Source organism: Brienomyrus brachyistius, unplaced genomic scaffold (genome assembly GCF_023856365.1).
Source record: "Brienomyrus brachyistius isolate T26 unplaced genomic scaffold, BBRACH_0.4 scaffold27, whole genome shotgun sequence".
Lineage (NCBI taxonomy): Eukaryota > Metazoa > Chordata > Actinopteri > Osteoglossiformes > Mormyridae > Brienomyrus > Brienomyrus brachyistius.
This window is the reverse complement of record NW_026042306.1, coordinates 4,571,151-4,596,588: the sequence shown is the minus strand read 5'-3', so window position 1 is coordinate 4,596,588 and position 25,438 is coordinate 4,571,151. Positions and strand designations below refer to the sequence as shown.

Sequence of the window (25,438 nt, the reverse complement as noted above, 5' to 3'; positions counted from 1 at the left end):
GAGTTATTGCAACTGTCTGGGAAACTTCAAGTCTCCATTAATAAAATTTTTACTATTTTACAGTTGTGGTAACGAACTGAGAAATTATGTCTTTCATGCGAATAGAGTCAGAGTTTACTCTGTACGAAATTGAGCCCATTCTTGTTAATGCCGAACAACAACAAATTCCCAATGAACCCCCCCTGGAGCCAAAGGGGGATGATGTATATCTATATAAGAGTCTGAATGGAGGAAAATCATGGAATTTTGATTTGACCAAATGCAGTGGAAACAGAAAGGGTTAAATTTTGGGCTGCAGCTATCGATTATTTTAGTAGTCGAATATTCTATCGTTTATTCCATCGATTAATCGGATAAGAAATACTTTTGCGTTATTAAAAAACAATAGTAACTATTCGAAAAAGAAAAAAATAGACAGGTCTCTTAAAATGAATGAACTCATGGGTTTCCTTTATAGGAACATTTTTAGTGATTGAACTCCATATACAACAACTGACAAAAGAACTAAACCATTTTAGTGCATTTATGTATATATATGTAATTTTTTTTCAAGAACACACTTTCTTAAATGCAAAATGAAATAATGTCAAATAAAATTACTGAAAAAAAGGTATACATATGTCTTAAACTAAGGCATAAATTAGAACGGCCTTTACTCTCTGTGTTCTTGTACATTTGTAGTTGGCATAAAAAAATGTTCTGACAGGATTGTATCTCCTGGATGAGGTAGGAATGGTGTGTGCATGTTCATGTGTGTGTAAGTGAAAGTAAGTGAGAGTGTGTGTTTAAGTGTGTTACAGAATGTGTGTGTGTGTAAGCCTTTAAAGGAGCATGTGGCGGTTGGATAATTCAGCGTCTCAGTTTCACTAGGCCAAGGTTGTTGGGGGAAAGGGGTGGGTGGGTAATTTTTGTATTATATTTATATTATAATTATGTAATATTATTCATATTAATCTAAATCTGCAAAACAATATTACTAAAGCCTTGAAATAGATCTAGTTGAGTACACTCCATGCTCCCCTTTAGACTCACCCCTGCATGCTGCAGATATCACTGAGAAAAAGTGTAACGGCTGCTGTCAGCCTGCAGCAAGTTTCCAAATCTAAATACTGTGTCAAACTAAGCTAACAGTTTATCTGCATACAAACAGCTTCTACTTTAACTTGTATAGCTTTACTATAGCCTTGCTGCTGTGGAACACAGACGGCGGTGGATGGGGGTAGCTGAAAACATCGCTTTTCTTCACATTTCAGCTTGTTGAACAGCTGGTTTGATTAAGGACTCTCGCCAGCTCTTTACCAGTAAAGGTTTAGTAGCGATTACAAGCATTACTGTTGTTTTCCTTCACTCCACCTGAGTTCACCATCTCTGTAACAGAACCGTCTCTTTGCTGTTAGTGTATAGACATGCTCCAGCTCCATGTTAATTAAATTACGACAGCATCATTTTCACTGCTCTTATGTTATCAATGTTTTTATTGAGGAAAAATAGGGGCTGCTTCAGCTGAGTCACGTTATACTTTTTTTTTATTCACACATATGTCTATAAATACGTTTCTATCGCAGGTCTATTTTAGCCGCGAATGTGAGTGAAACGCTCTCGCTAATCTGGTATTGGTTCCGCTTTGTGGAGTGGATGCATAGACTGGGTGCTTTCTGTTGAGATGTTCAATCATTGACATTGTGCTATTGTGGTAAGCTAATTCGATTTTACAATGGAGACACTGTACAGTATGTTCGCTTTTCTTTTGTTTGAAATGGTCCCAAACTTTAGACATTTTTCATCTTTTTCTCTGACTTTCCTCGCTATTTTCCCCGTCTTCCTCCACTGCACCATCAAATCAAACCTGCTACACGTAATGCAGCGTAAGCACACTGTGCAACAGTGATAATCCCCCGAGTGAAACACGCTGATCACTAAGCAGTACATAGTCATGCAGATTACACGAAGCATCAAAGCAAAGAATTTGCATCGAGGATCTTTTGTAATCGAGTTATTCGAGTTACTCGATGAATCCTTGCAGCCCTAGTCAAATTATAACAACATTTTAAAATACAGTGGCAGAGTGATGAAGCGGTATTACCGTATTAGGACACTTCAGTATGACAAGGCATCATCAGAATTTAACCCTCTCGGGTCTAGGGGTAGGGAACACACTTTCACTGACTGGGGTCATGGTGACACATTTCATTCAATATCATAAACTTAATTTATTTGCCATGAATTATTTCTTATACATTTGTTTTGGCATTACACTCAGCTTTATTTCAACGTGCTTTGTAAATATGTCAGATTTGTACATACATTGCAAAATGCAGTTTGAAACACTTGCAGAACTGGCGTACCAGCTTCCAGGTTTTGTCTGGTACAAAGTATTCCCAATCTTCTAGTTTTTGCTGGGATGCCTGATATACTGGATTTCGCACGCGCCAACTTGGAGGATGCCATTACGTTCAACTACCCTCAAATCCTTAGCTATGACACAACCTTTCAGATGGGTGACTTATGTTTGTGTGCTTGCCATAACAAGCACTTTTCTAGTTAATGACCCTGTATTTCCTGTAGGGTTCATGCTGCATGAGCGCAAATTCATGCAACATCATGAAATGTTTCTGGTTCTTATTCTGAGGAAACTAGGTTTTAAAAAATTCAAGAAAGTGCCTGTCACTGGAGACAGAGGAAGGGAATTGTTGGGGCCTTGAAGAGGAGGTTTCCCAACGTTAGCCTAGTTTTCTGCAGGAATCATGTGATGCACGACATTGAGCACTGGGTCAAAAAACATGGTGGTACAAGGGAAGGTGTGAAGGTACTGAAAGACCAAATCGACACTCTCATTGATTCAGCCAACAGAGATGAATTTGAGGCACAATGTTCCAAATTTGTGAATGGGTGGTCAGAGGAATTTGTCAAATACTTCCACCAGCATCTGAAAGCATATTTATGTGACAACATAGTCTCCTTCCACACCAAGCAATTGGAAGCATTCAAACACAAACAATATCAGTGAGACCATAAACAAAATGATAAAATCACAAAATGAGTGGAGGGAACTTCCCGTTGATGCAATGGTTCTGTCTTTGTACTACATGCAGTCATACATCCTTTTAGAATTTCAAAGAGCCAGATGTGGTTTGGGAAAGTACTCGTGGTGCCACGGATCACTGTTGATCCGTGATCCGAACCGATCCCTCTCCACGGTTCAGCATGCACGTAATCTGAAAATTCGAAGAAAAAAAAAAAAAAAGTTCCACTGTATGGTGCACATGGTCATTCTATCAAGCCATAGTTATTGCCAGTGGCAGCGGTCCAAGTGGAGGAGCAGAGGAGCTCGAGAAACCTCCAGCATCACTTAAATCTCATGTGTGGGAGCACTTTGGCTTCCCCGTTAAATATATTGATGGGAAAAGGGTGGTGGATAAAACCACTACAGTTTGTCGACAGTGTGGCACGAGGAAGACGTATGAGACTGGCAACACGTCGGGCATGACTGCTCATTTGAAACGACATCACCCTGGTGTGACAGAAGCTAAGACGAAGGCTGCGCAACAACTGCTGATATCCACGCCATTTAAGCAGTCCTTTGCTGCCCAATCCGACCGGGCTGAAGTTATTACAAAAGCCATTGGGGTGTTTATAGCTGCAGACATGAGGCCATATTCCATTGTGCAAAACAAGGGCTTTAAACATATGATGAACATGCTTGAACCACACTATGATATCCCGTCGCATGCCTACTTCAGTGACAAGATCGTTCCAAGCATGTATGAGCAGGAATAGTCTAAAGTTATGGCTGAAATAATTATCATGCCCCATATTGCACCTTAATTTGTTTTTATATAATTGCGTGGAATGAGTCTTGAGTTGAATGTTTTTTAATGAGCAAAAAATACTTAAATAAATAAATGGAGAGTTAAATATGTCTTGTCTTTTTTCGCTGATCCGAAAATTGATCCAATCCGTGACTTAAAACTGTGATCCGATCCGAACCGTGAGTTTTTTGATCCGTTGCACCACTGAAAATTACAGTATAAAGCAGAGGGTCACTGTGGGATGTTAAGATACCTTCATTTATTCCCTTGTAGAGCATTGTTGGACGAATCAAGGGCCATGTCAATCAATTGATGTCACAGACCTCCTTAGCAAAGACTGTGGTTGAGATGGGCCTGGTGAGTCTGAATTCATCTTTGGGCGTGTTCGTAGTTAAAAGTCCATCAAACAAATCAGTCCACGTACTGCAAAATACCTCCAGCGGCACAACATGCTCCTGGCCTAGCAGATAGGGAAGTGTTTCCACATTCTGGCTGTGGAAATGAGTACTGGACTACGTTTCTCCACAAAACAGAGTACAGCCTTTCATTAATGCGGAAAAGGCGTAGAGGAAGTGAGAGCAAATCCGGAAGAAAAAAAAAACCATGAACAAAAGTTTATGATTACTCAGTAAATCCGGCCCCAGATTCATTACTGTCAAAAATGCATGGCTCCCTGTTGCATGATATGTCCCAAGTTCACCCTAATGTCACTATAAAACAGGACAACACGGATAATTGTGATATGACTATGCACACATCAAATTCCGAGGGAGACAGCAGCAGTCATCATACTAGGTGGTCTGGTATGGTGAGAATCCCAGAGGCAGAACCTGATCTGGAAAAAAAAAACACAAACGGCAAAACATATTTGCTCCTCGGCTGCACATAAAAATCAATGAGCCAAGCTGGTCAACAGTAGGGCTGTGCAAAAAGAAAATTGATCCATCAATATATCCCGAATTTTCCTTTCATGATATACTACATCGATTTCTTACTCCAAAAATCGATATCTTCAAGGGGGAGAATCATGGAAAATATAACCGGACGTTTTGGGATTTCCTACAGCTACAATCTCAACTGCTGTAGATGTCGCTGTACGGCTAGGTATTTTGAATTACCACTTGGCATTTCTGGCAGATTGAAATCGCAAAACATGGCAGACCGAGCGGTTGTCATTAGAGCGGCCCCTTCAACATATAAAGCCGACGTGTGGGCACACTTCTGTTTAAAAAATTAGCCAGGTAGTATGGACTTGGATAAAGGAAATGCAATTTGCACGCTGTGTCACGCTTCTGTAAAATATTCAGGTAACACAACCAATTTACGAGCTCATTTGATCATGCACCATCCAGATACAGTACGGCAACAACCGAAGCCTATCAACACAAAAAGACAAAGTACGCTCGATATCGCAAACTCCCATCCACCTTGCCTCGTACTCAAAAAATTACAGAATCGGTAGTGTCTTTTATTTATCAGGATTCGCACCCCTATAGCGTGGCAGAAAACACCAGCTTCAGGTACATTGTCAACACCCTGGAGCAGTGCTATGTGATCCCAACTCGCAAACAACTGACGGAGGTAAGTTGAGGAGGTAACGCAAGCTGTAAAAAAAAAAAAATCTCTTCTCTCTGCAGGACTTTGTGAGCCACTGGATCCTACATTACGATCACGTCGCACCTCATTAATGAGGACTGGCAACTGATTTCCAGTGTTTTGCAGACAAGGGCATTGCGTGAGAACCATACTGCCGGTAACATCGCCAAGCTGTTGAAAGGGGCAGTGGAGGTATGGGACATAAAAAGCATAGTCAAACATGACCATTGCAGCGCAGCTTGCCAATATGCCATATTTTAAATGCTTTGCTGACACACTGAATTTCAGATGTAGATCCAAGGCTTGAAGTCCTGCCCGACCTTATAGAGGACCAGCGCCAAGACATGTATGCTAGAATTATTGCAGAAGCTGCAAGGGGCAAGGGAGCACTACAGGTATATTTTAGTTTATGGCATTGTTTAACTACTGTAAACAACAATTTACATTCTAAAAACATTTTAAATATCCATTCATTTAAAAATCATCCATATTTAAAAATCATAAATACTTGTGAATGATAGTCAAAGTCTGGTAAATTTAATTCAACTGGCATTTGGATTTTATACTTACTAATCTTATATTTACTAATTCTGTAAAGCTAATATTGATGCATTGCTGTTTCACAGCAGAGTGAGACAGGAGTGGAGATTGAAGAGGCAGAAACTGATGTAAATGTGCTGCCAGAAAAAGACATGGACGGCAATCATTGTCCTCAGCAAGAAGATATCTCTGCAGTAACATCAAAGAGATCAAGGCATTCTTGCTCTCTAGCTGACCTGCTTGGTCAAACACATGCTGCAGGTTAGTTTGATAATACTTTAAAGGTCACTGGAAAAAATAACTACCATAATGTTTCATCATAAACATCTCTGAAAGACGTGTTAAGTTTGCTTTAAAAAGTTACAATTCACTAGCAGCCTGTGATGAAAGGGTGTCGGACAAAGTCACTCAGTGCCTATTGCTGTAAACACTATATCAGAATGATATTCTATTGTGACATTACTCATACTTATTTATTGTGTTGTCATACTCTGCTACAGGTTCGGCAAAGAAATTGAAAAATGCAGAGGACCAGGCAAAGGAGGAGATGCCAAGATACAAAGAGGAAGCTCCCCTATCGCTCAGTGTCAATCCACTGCACTGGTGAAAAGCACATCAACGTAGGGCTGCAACGATTCATCGAGTAACTCAAATTACTTGATTACAAAAAATCCTCGATGCAAATTCTTTCCTTCGATGCTTCGTGTAAACCGCATGACTATGTACTGCTTAGTGATCAGCGTGTTTCACTCGGGGGATTATCACTGTCGCACAGTGTGCTTACGCTGCTTTGCATGAAGCAGGTTTGAGTTGATGCCGCAATGGAGGAAGACAGGGAAAATAGCGAGGAAAGTCAGAGAAAAAAATGAAAAATGTCTAAAGTTTGGCACCATGTCAAACAAAAGAAAAGCGAACATACAGTACAGTGTGTCCATTGTAAAATCGAATTAGCTTACCACAATAGCACAACGTTAATGATTGAACATCTCAACAGAAAGCACCCAGTCTATGCATCCACTCCACATAGCGGAACCAACACCAGATTAGCGAGAGCGTTTCACTCACATTCGCGGTTAAAATAGACCTGCAATAGAAATGTATTTATAGACATATGTGTGAATAAAAAAAGTATAACGAGACTCAGCTCAAGCAGCCCCTATTTTTCCTCAATAAAAACATTGATAACATAAGAGCAGTGAAAATGATGCTGTCGTAATTTAATTAACATGGAGCTGGAGCATGTCTATACACTAACAGCAAAGAGACGGTTCCGTTACAGAGATGGTGAACTCAGGTGGAGTGAAGGAAAACAACAGTAGTGCTTGTAATCGCTACTAAACCTTTACTGGCAAAGAGCTGGCGAGAGTCCTTAATCAAACCAGCTGTTCAACAAGCTGAAATGTGAAGAAAAGCGATGTTTTCAGCTACCCCCATCCACCGCCGTCTGTGTTCCACAGCAGCAAGGCTATAGTGAAGCTATACAAGTTAAAGTAGAAGCTGTTTGTATGCAGATAAACTGTTAGCTTAGTTTGACACAGTATTTAGATTTGGAAACTTGCTGCAGGCTGACAGCAGCCGTTACACTTTTTCTCAGTGATATCTGCAGCATACACGGGTGAGTCTAAAGGGGAGCATGGCGTGTACTCAACTAGATCTATTTCAAGGCTTTAGTAATATTGTTTTGCAGATTTAGATTAATATGAATAATATTACATAATTATAATATAAATATAATACAAAAATTACCCACCCACCCCTTTCCCCCAACAACCTTGGCCTAGTGAAACTGAGACGCTGAATTACCCAACCGCCACATGCTCCTTTAAAGGCTTACACACACACACACATTCTGTAACACACTTAAACACACACTCTCACTTACTTTCACTTACACACACATGAACATGCACACACCATTCCTACCTCATCCAGGAGATACAAACTTGTCAGAACTTTTTTATGCCAACTACAAATGTACAAGAACACAGAGAGTAAAGGCCGTTCTAATTTATGCCTTAGTTTAAGACATATGTATACCTTTTTTTCAGTAATTTTATTTGACATTATTTTATTTTGCATTCAAGAGAGTGTTTTCTTTCAACAAAAAAAAAAAAACAAGTATATACATAAATGCACTAAAAGGGTTTAGTTCTTTTGTCAGTTGTTGTATGGAGTTCAATCATTAAAAATGTTCCTAAAACGGAAACCAATGAGTTATTAATTTTAAGACTAGTTACTATTGCTATTTAATAAGACAAAAGTATTTCTTATCCGATTACGCGATGGAATAATTCATAGAATACTTGAGTACTAAAATAATCCATAGTTGCAGCCATAATAATGACTTTATTTTCTTTATAAGAACAGCTAATATGCTCAGCGTTTTGTTGGACTAAGACCTGTGTAACCTCTGTAGGGTCCAGGTATCACCTCATGCTGCCAGTAGTGACACTGACCGTAGCTCAAATGCAAAAGTAGTGAAAAAGAGTCAGAAAAGATGAGGATGGAAAAATGCCAGTGGCCTCCACCTGCTAACCCATTCCTGTTTCGGGGGTCGTCTCATTGTTGCACCTCTAGTGCACCTGTTGTTAATTTCATTAACACAAAAGCAGCTGAAACAACCCCCTCTGCTACTTAACTGACCAGATCAATATCCCAGAAGTTTAGTAGACTTGATGCTATACTCTGATTAAAAAGTGTTCCTTAAATTTTTTTGAGCAGTGTATTTTGTAATATATTCCACTCATGTGGTTCATAAGAAAAAAGGCGGATTTCCTCGGTTCTGTGAGTGTGGTGGGAGGCTGAAGGAGAAGCTTAACTGATGAACGGGTTCTGTATGTATTGGTGTGGAATGTCAGCAAACTACATATGTACTGAGGTAATTTGCCCATTAAAGCCTTTGTAATAAAAACCAGGCAATGCATTTTCCTTCTAAGAAAAGGAAATCTATAAGCAGTTAGCCAACAAACATGTTAGCCGTCTGTTATCATTAATGCAATGTGTAATAATAAAATAATATCATTAACGTGGGAACAATACAAAAGCGTAAAACAAAAATTTGTCCTGTAAAATGTGGTAAACGCCCAGTCATACTCAAATTATATTTAAAAAAAATACAGTTGTGTAACGTCAAACCGATATAACTTTGAAAAATACCATGATATACTGTAAACCTTTGGTTATACCGCCCAGCTCTAAACTCTACCTTGCAAGGGTGAAAGCTAAATCACACAAACACTAAGAACTGGGCCCTGTGCTACTAGTCAAAATGTAAGGTTGATCCAGAGTACAGGGATGAGTCATTTGCTGGCGGTGGTTTCACCTTAAGTGCACAAAGACAACTGATCATTTTGCTGTTGCTTGTACCGACAACCACAAATGTCTAATGTGTTCTAGCTGAATCAGTGAATATGACATTTTGACTGGGAATCTTTCATATGTATAAAAATATCAGATTTTTTGTTTTAAATACTAAGAATTACAAACAATAAAAGTTGTGCCAACTTTCTTTTGTTCAGATGATTTATCTTTCATATGTGTAAAAACTTAAAAATTTCAGTTAAACATGCTAAGAATTCAAAACCGCAAAATATGTCATCTAATCATTATAAATGAAGATAAACATGCTATTTGACTGTTTTGTTATTTAAAACATGACAGTAATAAATAACAGCAGACAGACTTTGAGGATCCCTGTGGGGAATGACAGCAAACTTGACTGTGAAGGGTAGCTACCAGTTGTGGCACCTATAGGGAGATGGGGGTCACGGGCCTTGCTCAAGGGCCCCCACATGCGCTGACAGTGGGCTTGAACTGGTGACCTTTGAACCATGAGTAGAGAGGCTTAGTTCACACAGGTGTATGGAACATAAGCTGAATAAGGTGCTAACACAAAAACACTGTTTACGGAGTTTTGGCAGTGTCATTTTTGACCCAAAGATTGCCTGTTCAAGCCCAACCCAGCACATGTCTGGACACTGTTTTTGTACCCCTGGGCACTGCAATGGGTGAAGCCGTAGCATACTAAACTCAAATTTTAAAGTCTTTACACATATGAAAGATAAATCTTACGGAAATACAATAGGTTGGAACGACTTTTGTTGTTAGCAATTGTATGTACAACTAAGTTTTTATGGATATGAAAGAAATGATCTGAACGAAAAATAATTGCATAATTAATGCATAAATTGTAATGCATAAAATGCAATTAAAAACAAATCACAAATATTAAGAACCTTGCCTACCGATGAATACAAAAACGTCTTAAATCCTAAATCTTATGTAGTGCAATAACGTTCGCCCCTTCTGCGGACTAAAAAAAACTGCTTCTCCAACACATTTCATGCCACGACCTCATACAAACAAGTGAGACCGAGGAAACACCTTGTATTTGAGTAATTTAAAGTAGAGGTAAATATTTATCTTCAAACTATATCAAAGTGTAAAAACAGAAAAGCTATCCGGACATACTCTATGTTCAGTCTGTTGAATCTGTTTACGTAACCCTGCTATTCTGCTGATGTACCGGCCGTATTGTAATGACAACTTTTTGTTTTATTTTGTTTCTTGTTCTCTCTACCTTCACTTAATCTCCTTGGTCTGTAGTGTGTACTCTTGTTTGTTATGTAATTTACTGAAAATTAAAATAAAAAAGTGACACCGGAAATGAAGGAGCTGAGCAAGATGGTTGTCTCGCACTGCCCCCTGGTGGACATGACCCTTAATCCTCCAGATAAACGTACACTAAGCACGCAGTAGCGTATACGTTGTGTCAATTGTATCCTGGCCCTAACCGTTCATACTTTAACATAAGCAAATGAATCAGTCACGCTGCCAACCAAAAAGAAAAATATATATATATATATTAAAATCAAGAGCTTGTCGTCGGGGCCCGTTGTTGGTGCACAATGATGTTCAACTCTGGAGGAATTAAATCCAGCAGATATTACAGCGCTTCCACATTCAAACCCAGACCTGTCGATGCGACACGTATGCGTGTATCAGTATAGGTGTAGGTTACTCACAAATGGTTTCTCTCAGTCACGGAGCCTGTAACAGGTGGAGCGGGTGTCCTGCCACTACCTCCAATGAGTAGATAGGGAACATCCTATGGCGAGGTTGGTTACAGCCGACCACATGGCACACAGCAGCACGATGAGGGATCCGTCTCCCGGTCTTAGATCCAGTGTCTCTGGTGGGTCCAACACCGGACTACGATTTCGAATGAATTTCTTCACCGAATTTCGGAGGGGCGGCAAGATGAATTAGTTTAACCGCGGTTGGCTCCTCCCGGTCAGCTAGCATTATCCTCCTGGTAATTTTTAACTTTGCCAGCTGTACACAACTCCAACCGCAAACCACGATTATATTAACAAACAAACAAAATAAGTCTTTGCCGACACACCCGTTATCTCCGCCAAAAAGAACAACTCCAGCAACTGACGCATCGCCGCCGCGATTTCGCGGGCTAAGTGGATTTCTCCACTGTAATTGGTCCATCCAAGATGAAAAAAAACTGCCTTAACGGTGGGAATGTACAAACTGCACAGCATGCTGGTAAAGGTAGTATGGCGAAAAAACAGTACAGTGTAGAATTCCACATTTTACAGTTAAATATTTAAAATATCTATTTTCTTTAAATTGGGTGTATTTCACAAAAAAACAGTTTACTCCAATAAACAGTTATGTGGGTGCAAATTGTTGCCTTATTTTATTCAAGGCTCTCAAGTTTCATCAAAACCTTTAAGATAGATTACATTATGGGAGAAACGCGTGTCTCACTGTTAATGCGTGAGACTTCAGACCCCTGCCTACCGCATTCATCGGATCTTGCTCTTACGCTTCCACCTTTTCTGCACTCCGGATGTGTGCGCATTCATGTAAATAACGTATTACGTATTATTATTTGCAGCGGGATCACACGTAACTTATTTATTATTCCATCCATCCATCCGCTTATCCTTCTGGGTCGCGGGGAGTCCGGAGCCTATCCCGTAAGCAATGGGCACGAGGCTGGGAACAACCCAGGATGGGCGGCCAGCCCATCGCAGGGCACACTCACACACCAGTCTTATTTATTATTCGCAGCGTCTTATTCGGATTTTCCGGTCCACCTTAAATGTTGCGCAGATTTTCAATTTGAGACAAGTCTGCACACACCTTTACATGTCTTTATTAGATTTATTACAGTACCTAAATAGTCTGTACTCCAATGCTTTTAATGTATCTAATTTTTGGTTTATAACAGAATAATATAGATTTGCTGTAGGACTTCTTGCTTGAGGGTGAGGGCCTGACTGTGTTTAATTCCATATGCGGGAGAGTTGGCAACCCTGAGGCAACAGTCCTATTCAACTGTTTATATGCTGGTCTATGATAGTTAATTCTGGTCTGCTTGTGTGGTAAGAAAATTATGAATCAACCTCTCTGATAACTCTAATTGAGCCACTTAGAATTAAACTCCAGACCTCTCAGTTGGTGAGAGAGTTCTCTTTTATAAAAACAATCCAGCACACTCTAGCACCAGGTACCCCGAGCACAAAGAGCAACCAGTTGATAGACTATAATAGCCAATTCCCTATAAGGACATCTAAGTCCTGATTGGTCATGAAACAACAAGAAATCAAGTTCTATTGGTTGACATTTGCAGCAAGGTAAAATCCACCCATTTTGATCAATTTACCAGAACAGGCTCCCCCCCCCCACTGTACTCCACTGTCTGTCAAGTTCTGATCTCTCTTCAGTGTCTGTGGAACTAACTGCAGGCAGCTATCATGGAGCGAGGTCACGCAGTATTCAAGACAATCTCTTCTTGCCTAAGACATAACAGACCCAATATGCCTCCCCTCCCGGGTCTACCAATGTCCAATATTCTTTCCACACTTGCAACTGAAGCTGTTCCACCAGCAATATTTCATTAATGATGCTGGTCACCCGGCACTAAAATACAATATATACTGGTAAAATCATATGCATTATGCTGGTCATACTGGTTACCAGCTATGCTGGTCTTTGTTGGTTTTTTTCAGCAGGGTTAACAGTTAAATATTATACATTGAACAACAGAGTTCACCATAATTATCTAATGACCAACTAATAATATGAATAAATCTACAGAAACACATGTTACCCCAGAGGTGATGCTCTTTCTGACAGCAGGTTTGGAGACTGTCACAGTAAAGCCGGAAAATGTCTTCAGGCTCGTGATCTCCAACAGCTTTTGCAATACCCAGAATGCATGCGAAGTTGGGAAAAAATAACAGTCCTGTATTTGCAATAATATGGACACTTAGTATAATCAAAATACAGTACTTTGTCTTGTAAGAGCATGGACATTTTTACAGTGTAAATAAAATAAATATGATAACAAAACATCTTAATATGTTAATAAAAATTGACATAATTTATTATTTTATACATAATATTTGAAAAACAGAAAGCCATTCTAAATTGGAGCCAGCTTATTTAACACCTCATCATAAAAAATCATAATGTGCATAAATATGTTATTGACACAAAATGGACGGTAGGCTCCTTATTTATGTACAGAGTTGTTGTAAAACGGGAAAACGTAGTTCATGGACCCTTACCGATTGCCTTATGATATGCAACCATAGGCCTGAGCGTAACTGGGCCAATAGTAGCATAAATGAATCGGTCCTCTTACTTTTTGCCAACACCCTGATTGCCGTGCATAAGCCGCACTTGGCACAACTCCTGTAAGCCACTGCTAACTAAGCCGACACTGCAGCACATCAGCCGAGCCTAACCTGAGTCTTCCAGCTACACTCTATGGACAAAAGTACTGGGACATCTGGCCACAATACCTACAGGAAATTATATGAAATCCTTAGGCATCAATGTGGAGTTGGTCCCCCCCTTGCAGCTGTAACAGCTGCCAATGTTCCTGAAAGGCTGACAAGATTTTGGAGGGTGTCTGTGGGATTTTTTTTCCATTCATCCAGAAGAGCATTTGTGAGGTCAGGCATTAATGTTGGACATGGCCTGGCTCCTGTGTCCCAAAGCATTTGTCCATATAGTGTATCTGGGTATAAGCATGTAATACCTACGAAAACCACAGTTCTTAGACGTTTGTACATGAAGACTAACTTTTAGTTCTAGCAGCAGAGAATTTCGTAACTACGCGTAACACTTACTTGTGGTATAATTTAATCCGGTGGATTGGGTCATATATAACCAAAAGATTTAATAGTATTAGGCGATATCTAATTTTTGATACCGTTCAGATATCACACTCAGGTATAAGATATTTTGAATGTATTTAAAAAAGCAACAGTATTCCAGACAAAAACAAACAAATGTTACTTTGCACTGCTGTACCTTCTTATAAAATTTAGTGACACTGTCTCCAAAAATGATCTCAAAATGTGAATAAATTGTCCCAGTCTGGAGCCCTACAAGCAAAGTCTTTGTGTGGGAAATACTGATCTTTATGGCATCAACTGGAAGGAAGGCCAGGATGCAACAAATGAAAACAAACTTTATGTATGAAATTGGCATCAAGATATATTTATTTATTAAATGAAGGCGTCAGAACCCTGTTCCAGATCTTTCCAACCCACTTGAAACCCTGCTTAACATATTCAGCTAGGAGACTGGATAAAGTTAATGTGACATTAACCATGGACATAAACCATGAATTTATTGTAAATTTTATTTCTCTAATGCTATTTTACTCAACATTAGCTCTTACTCTGCATCTTGGGTCTGTTCCCTTCTCCTCCCTTTGCATATATCAATACACATTAAGGATATGATGGCTCATCTATTATACAAGTTAAGAAAGTAAGAGTAATTAAACATTCTAAGCACTATACACTAACAACATGCCCTTTAATCCAGGTAAGCCTGAAATATAATAATAACACTTTATTGATCCCTGTGGAGAAATTCTCATGACGATCAGGCATTTTGAACTTCCTTTGATGCAACACTTTCTCTGCGGGGCTTTGAACTGCATGGCTCTTTCTGGAGGTTAAGGTGTTGGAGTACACTGCTGTTTCTGCTTAGCTCCAGTGAATGATTTCAGCAGCTACCACATCAGGGCTGTACAGCAGACATAACACACAGTAACTCTGAAAATGGTGGCTCCATACACACGGATAAATCCAGTATAGAAGTTGGTTCTAATTGGTCTGCTGAAGGTAATATTAATGGAAGTTGTTACTTAAAACCTCAACATTAGGGGCTTCCATTACTCCATTTTAGACGTAAATAACAATATTTCATTCTGTATGCAAAAGGAGGAGGTTATTTTTTATTTCCCAATATAGTATTTGGAATTAAAAAAGGACAAGTGTGTCAGACATATACCTTTATTATTCAGTGCCATTTCGTGCTGCTTGATAATGTGTGGGGGTCCCCAGGATCTCAAGGATTCCTCTTCCTGATCCCTGCTGCTGTAGTCTGCTCTGGATGGACCTGCTGTCTCCTGCTGACTGGGGCCCATCTTCAGGGCGGCCCACCACCTGAAGAGCCTCAACAGTGTGCCTCAACATCCCTTCGGAGAAGCTCAAATCAAGAGCTTATGAGACCAACCCGGTGTCTCCGCTGGGGGGGGGCACTGACTAGGGGTTAGCTGGCTTGTATTCCTCTGTCTAATGTTGACCAGGAAACATTCAAGCTACATTTAAGCTGTAATATGCAATTATCTTAGCTGCAGGGTTAAAGTTATGAGTCTGCTCTTCCTCATGCTGAAAGTACTTTTACTCACTGAACAGTGTGAGGAAAGCAGCCTAAGGGAGGGCATGTAAGCTACCTGGGGCTAGTTAGCCAGGTAACATTCCCTTGTTCACCGACAAGGGCGGATCTAGAGAAATTTTCTTAGGGTGGCATGAGGGTGGCATGGAAATCAGTTGGGATGGCAAAATCAAAGCCGTTTCTTTATACATTTGCAGGTGTTACATTCTCTAATACTGCATGTACCATATATGGTTAAAATACATCAAATCCAGGGAACTCACAGTCTCTCCTCCCTAGCACCTCAGCTTTGGAGTGTATGTCTATTCATACTTCCTCTGCTGCTTACCTGTTTCACCTTCTTGCCCTGGCTCAGCTTGATCTTCTTCTTCTTCTTGCTCCTTCTCCTCTTTCGCCATCCGCAACTACGTCTGCTTTTCCTCCCTGATCCCTCCTCTTTGTGTGTAAGAAACTAGTGATGGCATCCTTTCTTTTCATACCTCTCAGTAGTTTCTGAAATCATGCAAATGCAGATTTAACATTCCTGTTAATACTTACGATTACCGCATTTTGTTTTTGATGATAACCACAGGTTTCAGCCTATACTATAGCACAAAACAACACTAAATCATAAACATTGACTGATAATCTCCCTGCACGTCATGTAGAAAATGTTAAACCTCGTTTTCATGATTTATTGGGCTAATAAGACTTATCTTGATGCTATTGCCAGAGTGTAACAATCAAACCGTCTGTGCTGAAATCTGAAATGCCCCCGGTGTTGATTCCAAATGTTCTCTGTCACCAATCTTAGGTGTGGTCATAGGTTGCTATTGGCAACAAGAAAAAAATAGGGTGCGTTCAACTTCATGCAGCCACTTACAGCGCTGTCTTAAAGCAATGCATTCTGGTCCTGATGCAATGCATCATGGTTAGATTTTTTTGTCTGGCACTGCAAAACGTCACCACATGTCACCATGTCACATGGTACAAAAACCTCGCGAGAGCAAGATGACTTAAGACAGATTGTGCAGCCAGCACGCAAAGGGTACTGACAGTGCTGCACGATCTGTCTTAAGTCATTCTGTTCCAAGAATGCGTACCCATTGGCACTCGGAAAGACGACATGTTGCTGCTTGATTGGTCTCATGTTGTAAAGGACTGTCTTACAAGACTTTATGGCACAGTCGGATCTGCGTTTTCTGTTACAGCGAATTACTGCGTTCAAAGCCAGCGAAGCCTGGGACATATGTGAACTAACTGGAGTTGCTAAATTGCCTGTAGGAGTGCATGTGTGAGTGAATGGTGTGTGAGTGTGCCCTGCGACGGGCTGGCCCCCATTCTGGGTTGTTCCCTGCCTCATGCCCATTGCTTCCGGGATAAGCTCCCCCCGCGACCCAGTAGGATAAGCGGTTTGGAAAATGGATGGATGGATGGATGATAAGTTTGAAAAGTGGATATATGTGGCTAAATTGAAAGAGTTAGAGAAGGAAAAGGCAAATAATAAGGGACTGCGGGACAAACTGGGGGACAGGGGGACCAGGGAGTCAGTGGAGTTAAACGCTGAAAGGGCCAGGAATGAGGCTCAGGCCCAATCCCTCAGCATGGTGTTACAGAATACTAAGAAGAAAAAGGAAGAGATACCTCTGTACCCTCCTCTGCCGAATGTGCCTCCTCCCCCTGCTTATCATCCTCAGCTAGGAACAGCTGCAGCAGCACCGGCGTCTGTGGAGGCCACTGCCCCTCCCTCAGAGAAGAAGGAGGAAGATGACGCAGTGGGGGAAGCAGGAGCCCCGCCGCTAAGACAGAGCCAGAGACTGCTGCAAAGGGGGAGAGACTCAGGCTCACAGCCATCGCAGTTGTACCCCTTGGTGGAGATGCCTGACCCAAGGGGCCCTGCGCCTGATGGAACACCAAGGATGGTGTACTGTACGTCCAGCGCAACTGGGACTTGGCAGAGCTGAGAGAGGTGGTCAACTCCCTCCCAGATCCACAAGAGGTGGGGAGACATCGCTTCTGGCAGGAGGTGATGAACCTGGACGACGTCTACCAGCATCACGACTCCACTGCACAGCCACTTATGTGGAAAACCCCACACAACACGATTTGGATGATATGCAAGACTTCATGGGGAATGGATTTCCTACAGAAATGATTCAAATTGACTGTATTTATGTGGGACATCAAGCCACTGCTGTTTCTGTGACACTCCAAGAACAACAGCTTCGCTGGTTCTGCCCCGTTGATGAAGGCGTTCCACATGTCTCCTGTGGAAAGGTAGAAGGTAAAAACTGGAAATTTCTAGGATTATGGGTAAAAGAGTGTAAGGAGCGAGATGATTGGGTGAATGTGGAGAAAGGTAGATGGGTAACTAAGGACGGGACTGTACTAAGGTATGACTAGGTTTTAATTGTTGAGGTAAAACGGTAAATTCATTGCGATAATAGAACAAAAGGGCAATCTGTAGAGATTGAGGATTCACCGGCATGGCTGGATGAGATCCCAGAAAACTTTTGGGCAAAGGGGAAAAACGATTTTGGGCAAATTGTGACGGCTGAACCTCTACGGGTAATGCCTAAGTCTCAGTACAGACCATAGCGCGTGCAGTACCCCCTCTCCAGAGAAGCAGAAGAGGGAATTGAAAAAATGCATGGCGATTTGCTGGCTCGTGGAGCCATAGCTGAGATAAGCTATTCTCCGGTGAACTCCCTCATCCTGCCAGTAAAGAAAGCAGATGGGTCCTGGAGATTTGTGCAGGACCTAAGGGGAGTAAATGACTCAGTGTATCCGCGAGCGCCCATAGTCCCTAACCCAATCACCATTCTATCATCCATACCCCCAGAGTCTAAATGGTTTTCAGTTATTGATCTGGCAAATGCTTTCTTCTCTGTTCTAGTTCACCCAGACTCTCAGTACTGGTTTGCACGCAAAGGGAAAAGGTACACCTGGACAGTCATGCCACAGGGCTACACTGAGTCACCGAGTGTTTATGCTCAGGAGCTAGGAAAAAACTTAGAGCGCTTCACCTCCCCAGGGGGAAGTACACTGGTGCAGTATGTGGATGATTTGTTGCTGTGTGCAGAAACGAGAGAGAGTTGTGAGAGAGATACGCAAGCGTTGTTGTTGTTCTGTGCAGAGAATGGACATAAGGCCTCTAAAAGCAAGCTGCAGCTGGTAAGATCTGAAGTGCACTACCTGCACTTCACTGATCTAAAGCAGGCGCTTTGTGTGACCCCGGCATTGGGGGTCCCAAATTACAAACGCCCATTTCAATTGTGTGTGGATGAAAGAGGTGGTTTCATGACTGCTCCCAAAGTCTGCCTTTCCAGGATTGGCAAAGGTGGCCCATGGATTGGACCAGAGACACTGGACCGCCCCTTCATTCACGGCTTATGCTCAAACTTTCGTTTCCAGGTGTTCCACATGTATGACTCACAACATGGGTCGTGCATTGAAGCCACCAACTGCCACAACTCCTCCAGCTGAAGGTCCTTTCCAACATTTGCAGATGGATTTCATAGAACTAACACCCTGTAGAGGTTATCGTTATTGTCTAGTGGTTGTTGATCTCTTTTCCAGATGGGTGGAAGCCTTCCCGGCCAAGCAAGCAACGGCCCAGATAGTTGCGAAAAATCTGTTAAAAGAAATATTCCCGCGATGGGATGTTCCAATATGCATTACCACTGATAATGGTACACATTTCTCTAATCAGGTGGTCCACAAGCTCTCTGAGTGGTTGAAAATCGACCGTCGACACTACTGTGCTTATCACACGCAGAGTGGAGGGATTGTTCACTTGCTTGTCCTTTTTCTTCCCACTGCACTGATGGACGTACAGTTCTCATGTGCTGATGCAGGTTATTTGTAGAGCCTGTTCGATATGAGATTTTAACCTTGCACGCTCTACACTCTGCCTTTGTATTGTCAATGTAATTGAAATGCATCCAAATTACTCTGTTTCCTGTGGTCACTCATTTTGTCGCGCGTCTCCTTCCCTCCTGTTTCTTTCTCTGTGCGTGTGATTGCTGCATTTGTCTGTGGGTACATTCCACTTCACGCTGCCGCGCTGGCTTAAACCAATGAATTCTGGTCCTAACGCAATGCATCATGATTAGGATTTTTTGTCCGACTTCAGCCGGCGCTGCAAAACGTCACCACCCTTGACCATGTCACATGGTACAAAAACTTCGCGAGAGCAAGGTTTTCCAATCCATGCGGCTTGGAAAAAAAAATAGAGAAAGAAAAACAGCCGCTCTGACTCCGGCTCACAGGCAGAAGCCGATGTTCTGCCATTTTTTGCTGCCTTGCCAGAATTTCCTACCCATACTCCTGAATGGACATCTGTAAAAGGATTTATGCTATCAAAATAACTTTCCTGTACTTTAGAAAGGGTAGCAGTTTTTACACATAGTTTTATGCTGCCAGAAATTGCTGCCTATAGTTTTTAATGGGCTATCAGTGTTTTACACTAAGAATGTAATGTCATAAAATAATCATTCAAATCTGGGAACATAAAAAATCATGCTAAGAATTAAAGCCCGTGTTTTCTCTCCAATGGTCATTACTGAAATGCATGTAATAGCTCTTAACATGTTTTCAATTAAATTACATCGGAGTGACTTGTTTAATTAGAAATATTCCCACATGACATCATATGCACAGTTACCTCCAATTTCTCCGAACTTTACATTCATATGCATCTTACTTTTCCAATGGGTCAACAATTGTAATGGTTTCACTGGACATCTTTAAAAAGGCAAATAATGTATAATAATTTCACAAGGACACAAATTACATCTAAAACATAGCAGAAGCAAACTGGGTGAGAAACATTCCAAAGCTCTGCTCATGATGATGTTGTAATAATTGTGATTCCTCAATTTTACAAATGTAGAAAAATTTAAAAGCAAAAACAGAAATGAAATTCCAGGACATTTTGCCATTTGTATCACTTTACAGGTCATTTCAATGACTGGAAAATAACCCTAAATATTTTCAGGTTTTCAGGACACGTGGGAACCCTGTAAGAGGAATGTAGAAAGGAAGGTTGGATTGGAGGCTAAGGATGACATTAAAAGTTTCCTCCAATATTTTAACTCCAAAAGAGCTCTAAAAGCTGAAATCAGTAATCTGTAGGATAGTAAGGGTCTTATAACTGAAAATGAAATTGATATAGTAAAAATAAGAGTTTAATGATTCTTTTACACAATAGAGAACACAGGTAACCTGCCACCATTTAATACAAATACAGTGTCGTCTATGACCAATATATGTATAACTGAGGCTGATGTGGTACAAAGCCTTGCTAAGCTCAAAATAAATAAATTGCAGGGCCCTGATGGCATCTTACCTATAGTTTTAAAAGAGATGAGGGATATTATTAGCCAACCTTTAACATTACTATTTGAGAAATCCTTATCTACTGGTGTGGCACTTTCTAATTGGAAGCATGCCAATATAACACCCATATTCAAAAAAGGGGATAGAAGTAATCCAGCAAACTATAAGCCAATCAGTTTAACTTGCATAACTGGAATGGTAATGGAAGCTACAATCCCAGTGAAAATGATAGATTACCTGGATGCATGAAATAACATTCTGAGGGATAGCCAACATGGATTTAGGAGAGGTAGCTTCTGTTTAACTAATCTACTTGAGTTCTTTGAGGAAGCTACAAAAGAAATTGATCACAAAAAGGCCTATGATGTGATCTGCTTAGTTTTGCAGAAGGCCTTTGATGTTGTCCACCACAAACGGCTCTTGCTTAAACTCCAAACTGAAGGGATTTTAACAACTGTAGCAGAGGCTCCAACGGGATCTTGATTTAATTTGCGACTGGGCTGATACCTGGCAGATGAAATTTAATGTAGATAGATGTAAGGTAATCCATGCAGGGAGCAGAAATATAAAGTACAGATATTTTATGGGTTCCACTGAAATAAAGGTAGCTGATTATGAGAAAGACCTCAGTGTGTATGTTGATGCTTCCATGTCCCACTCTTGCCAGTGTGGGGAAGCAATTAAAAAGGCCAATAGGATGTTGGGTTACATCTCTAGGTGTGTGGAGTTCAAGGGAACTGATGCTACGATTATTTAATTCCTTGGTAAGACCCCACCTAGAATATTGTGTGCAGGTTTGGTCACCATTCCTTAAGAAGAACATTGCTGCCTTGGAAAAGGTGCAATGTAGGGCTACGAGAATTATTCCTGGTCTTAGAGGAATGTTTTATGAGGAGAGATTACCTGAGCTGAATCTGTTTAGCCTCGAGCAAAGGAGACTAAGGGGGGGGACATGATCCAGGTATATAAAATTCTAATGGGTCTGGATGCTGTTCGATATTTCAATATTAGTTTAAATAATAGAACCGGTGGCCTTAAGTGGAAATTAGTGGGAGAACATTTCAAAACGAATTTGAGGAAGTATTTCTTTACACAGCGTGTAGGTAGAGTACGGAATAGTCTTATTACTAGTGTAACGCAAGCTAAATCCCTGGGTTCCTTTAAATCAGAGCTAGAGAAGATTTTAATAATTTTGAGCTATTAGTTAAGTTGTCCCCAAAAGAGCTTGATGGGCTGATTGGTCTCCTCTCATTTGTAAATTTCTTATGTTCTTTTGTAAGATTTTAACAACTCTGAGCTGTTAGTTGAGTGCTCCCCAAACGAGCTTGATAGGCCAAATGACCTCCTCTCATTTGTAAATTTATGTTCTTATGTAGGTATAAAAATAACTGACCATATGATAAAATGATTTTGTCTAATACAGGACTACAGTCTTCATTAGGTATATATTTTCCCCTCGCACTTTGTATGGGCAGTGAATTGCCCCTACTTACGTGTGGATTCCTAATAAGAAAAATGCAAGAAATGAACACACATATAGTCAGAATAATTCTCATGTTGTCAACTATTGAGTGCAATTCAAATTTTATTGAACAAATCTAATGATTACAGTATTTTTTTGTCAAACAAAACACTTACAATGAACTGTTCCAAATTATTATGCACAGTAAGCTGCAAAACACTTTATAAGTTGCAAAGAACTGAAAATTGTCATTTGTTGTGTTTGCAACATATGTACTGAAATCAAACAGGTCACGTCACATTTTGACATAGGACTCCTTATTTGATAGCAGCTTCACAAGTCTTGCATCCATTGAACTTGTGTATTTGGACAGTTTCTGCTTGTGAGCACTGGTTAGTGGCGGCAGAATAGAAGGTTTATGCACAGTTGCAGTGGAGGACTCTACACCTTGATGTCCATGGGACTCCAGAGGCACCAGCAGCTTCAAATATCTGTTTGCTGCTACATAATGGCATTTTAGCAGCTGCTCTCCTGATCTGATGCATGGATCTGGTAGAGATCTTCCTCAATTTGCCTTTATCTGCACGAACCCGTCTGTGCTCTGATCTACTGCATGCAAAGGCTCATTTCGCATTTTTGTTCTGCATTCTGAAATGGAAGAAAAAAAACATTCATGACGAACACAAACCTATAAAAGGTACTTGTGTGACACTATTAAGGAAGGATCTGACTAGGAGAAAAGCTGGCAGAGTGATTGCCTGGCTGCCGGCTGCAAATGATATGTCGAGCAGTAATATGGCATTAATCAACAGATATGAGGTGAAGATTTAAATATTCTAGAGGGAGCCTGGTGGGGACCTACTTGTGTCGGATGAGCCGGCCTCCCTGGATCACTTGTGCCGTCACATTGGCCATGTGGCAAGAAAAAAGGAGCCAGTTTCGGGGCTGGACTCGGTATGAGAACCTCATAAATATCATTGAGTAACAGGTAAGAGCTGGGGAGACAAAGATCATGCAGGGGTCAGAGGCCAGAAAGAAGAGAAGAAGAGCAACCAGCTTAAAACCTTTAAAAAGTCCCTCTGGAGTCCCGAGTGACCCAGTGGACGCGCATATAGATGGAAGGTGAGCCCTCTGCCTCTTACCGAAGGTCATTCGACCGCTGATGATGTCGGGGCTCTTCCTCATATCGCTGACTGCGACTAGGGGAAGACCCCAATTAATAACTGGTCCCCAGAAGTGCTGAAATCAAACAATAAAACACAGAGCTGATCTAACATGCAGCAGGGTGAAGGTACCATTAAATAAATTTCAGAGGATTCTTACAATACATTAGTGTGAGATTATTAAACAGTAGTCATAAAATTACATGTATATTAACAAAAAATCAGTTTGTTACTTTCTTACCGTGCTTTTGTTGTAAGGATTTTCCCAACAGGCACATTCAGATCACGGAAAGACAAAGAAAACAAACAAAAAAAATTATAAGTGCAATTCTGTGATCACCAGCAGCACTTCTGCAATGAGGGACCCAAATGTAAGCAGTGACTTTATGCTTACATCTACAACAAAGTGAAGAGTTTAAGCTTCTTATACACTGACGGCAATTGACAAGGAAAGTTTACATATTGGATTTTTACATAAACTGCAAGCGCCTCTGGATGCACATACCTCCTCAGATACTTCCGAAACTCTTTGTTTTTAAGCTGGTTTACAGCTCTCTGAAAGAAATTCCTTGCCATGATAAAGTGAATGTACATGCACGTATGTTGATTTTGTTCAAAATGAAATGTGAAGATGAATTTGCCGTTTATATAGGAATGCGAATGACATCAGCACTCTAGATTCTAGAACTTACATACGTAGGCTACTGATAACGTAACTGACGTAACTGTTCCAACATCTCCTTGGAAACGGACTGGAATTGAATGGAAGAATGTTAGTGGGCGAAATGAATTTTGTCAACTGAATAAATTCATTTTGTGTACAAAATGCATTTCCTGAACGAAAGTCATTTTGTGGAGGAAAGGAATGTCATGAATGATACAGAGTCATTTCGTGGAAGAAATCGATTCTGCGGAATTACGGAGTGCTTTTGTGGAAGCAGGAAATGCATTTCATCTGTTGCAGAGTCACGAAAAATCAGCGCTTGACACTTGGCATACCATAAAGTACAAAGTACTCAGCAGGCACATGGACGCAGACACATCTGTATCCACACCTGGATATTTCAGTGTGACTTTTATTGCGTGGATTCTTACTACAGTGGTGCCTGCGGTTCACGAACACAATCCGTTCCAGGAAAGTGGTCGTGAACCAATTTGTACGCGATCCAAGGCAATTTTCCCAATAAGAAAGCATTTAAATTCCATTAATTCGTTCAGAAGTCTACCAAATAATGATTTGTTGTCAATTAATTTTCTGGTTTTTATAGTGAAAACTTTAAAGAAAAACACAATATAGTGTGGCGACGGGCGGACCGAGGCATCACGGGAGACATGGAGACTTGCTTGCTGGGGTAATTACGCTTTTTATTTACAGTCATTAAACCCCTTGCATTGTTGTGGTTGTTAATGTTAATGGTTGCATTTCCCTATTGTCGCGTGTGTGTTTGGCCGTGTTTTGTAAACGGTCCGATCCTCACGTGTATTTAGCGTGTGTAAATCATCCACCGTGTGTGCATCTTGCAGTTCGGCGTCTGTGTATTTGGGACGTGTCCCATTGGAAAGACATTGGGATTTTGGCTTTTAAAATCTCAATCTAAAGAAGCACATCGAAGAAAGCTAAACTAATGGTAAACACCAGTGAATTAATTTCAGTTATCACGATTAGCCTGGATAACAGCTTGGGGAGAGCTTTGTGTCTGATGTTAAGTGAACGTTTTCTTCTCTTGGTGATAGGCTGGTTAGGGCATTTGAATCACTAATATTAACTTGGACATTTGAACAATGAACACTGAAATAGTTATGTAAGCTGAAAAACAGGGTTTTGTGAC

The 25,438-nt window shown here is 40.8% G+C and overlaps 1 protein-coding gene and 1 long non-coding RNA gene across 3 annotated transcripts in view; one reads left to right on the top strand and one right to left on the bottom strand.

The window, feature by feature from the left end:
• The window catches only part of LOC125720922 (mitochondrial pyruvate carrier 1-like), a 304,295-nt gene that overhangs the window by 41,197 nt on the left and 237,660 nt on the right, over window positions 1–25,438 (top strand). The window lies entirely within an intron of this gene.
• On the bottom strand, window positions 22,534–23,831 carry LOC125720927 (uncharacterized). Its single transcript, XR_007385610.1, has 3 exons — window positions 23,589–23,831; window positions 23,309–23,441; window positions 22,534–23,094 (listed from the first exon to the last, which is right to left on the bottom strand). It is a non-coding gene; the product is annotated as an uncharacterized LOC125720927 (long non-coding RNA).